This window comes from Lepisosteus oculatus, chromosome 6 (genome assembly GCF_040954835.1).
Source record: "Lepisosteus oculatus isolate fLepOcu1 chromosome 6, fLepOcu1.hap2, whole genome shotgun sequence".
NCBI lineage: Eukaryota > Metazoa > Chordata > Actinopteri > Semionotiformes > Lepisosteidae > Lepisosteus > Lepisosteus oculatus.
Genome location: NC_090701.1, coordinates 1,541,353 through 1,542,500, shown reverse-complemented (window position 1 = coordinate 1,542,500; position 1,148 = coordinate 1,541,353). Strand labels below are relative to the sequence as shown.

Below are 1,148 nucleotides of genomic sequence, written 5' to 3'. Positions count from 1 at the left end.
AGGCTCCCAGAACATTGCCTCTGCCTGTCCTCCTGAACGTGGATCAGCATTGCAAGAGGGACCTGTCGGTTAACACTGTGTGCAAAGGGAGTTAGCTTGGAATACAATGCTTCCCACAAAAGGACTGGTAAAACAAACACACACAAAAAAGGATGGTCCAATTGTAAATGTACATAAACATTGCAACTGCACAGCAGCCGAAAACCTTTCTGTGGATGGATGATTTCAAGCTTAAAGAGGACAGCCTTCAAAAGGTTGAAAAAAGGATTGTTCTTCTGGATATTAAAGGGATCGTCACGGCGCAATCATATTCTACACAATATGTACTCTTAACGCCTGGGTAACATAGGAAATGCACCCTGAGGTTTTAATAAAAAAGAAGCCCCTATGGCTACAACTTTAAATAAACTAAACCAAAAATGTTATTGATGTTTTATATATAGAGAGTAGTCTCATTAGTTTTTGTTACTGTAATGTTTGAAGTCTCAACTGTACCGTATTACGGTAATAACATGGTTTTGAAACGTTTTTTTATTTTGTCACAGACCTGTTGTCATAGTTGAAATGACGTTTATTGTAGATGGTATTTGAACTTATTCTTCTGAAAATGGTTCATCAAGTCTGTTTGTTGCTCATTGTGATACATTAAAAACTGTATCTGCGAACCAGCTCCCCGTGTGTCAGACACGTTTGTTTGCCTGTGCCGAGCGAATGCCGAAACCAGGCTGATCTGGGAGAAGTGGCTGCATTCAATCTCGCTAAACACAACTCTTCCCCTTTTCGTCTGGCCTCATCTCCAGTATATCCACATGCAAGAGGAAAGGGGAGAAGGACGCATCAAAAGTCTCCTCGTGTGTCTCTGTGATAATTATTTGATGCCCAAAAAAGGTGTGGAACTTCCCCTGTCCACCCAGGGCTTGGATTTTCATCTGTCTCACTGTTGCAGTCAGATGAACCTTACTGATAATCGATAAGTCAATTGAGAACAAATTCTCATCCCCCGAAGTCGGGTTAACTTTTACGTTGTGTACTTGTGTGTAGGTGGGACCAGAGACCAGAAGATAAAAACAATGCTGTAATGTGATGCCGGCGCGCTGTGATGCCGCATGTGGCTTTGGTCATTAAGCAGCACTTTAACTGTGTCATGG

At 41.9% G+C, this 1,148-nt stretch overlaps 1 protein-coding gene across 5 annotated transcripts in view; it reads left to right on the top strand.

The window, feature by feature from the left end:
• The window catches only part of zfhx4 (zinc finger homeobox 4), a 91,750-nt gene extending 91,081 nt beyond the window's left edge, over positions 1 to 669 (top strand). For all 5 annotated transcript variants that reach the window (XM_015354982.2, XM_015354981.2, XM_006634592.3 and 2 more), the window contains one exon: positions 1 to 669. This exon is cut by the window's left edge and continues 3,532 nt beyond it. The gene's annotated coding sequence lies outside the window, so the exon portion shown is untranslated.
• Positions 670 to 1,148: the final 479 nt, after the last annotated feature.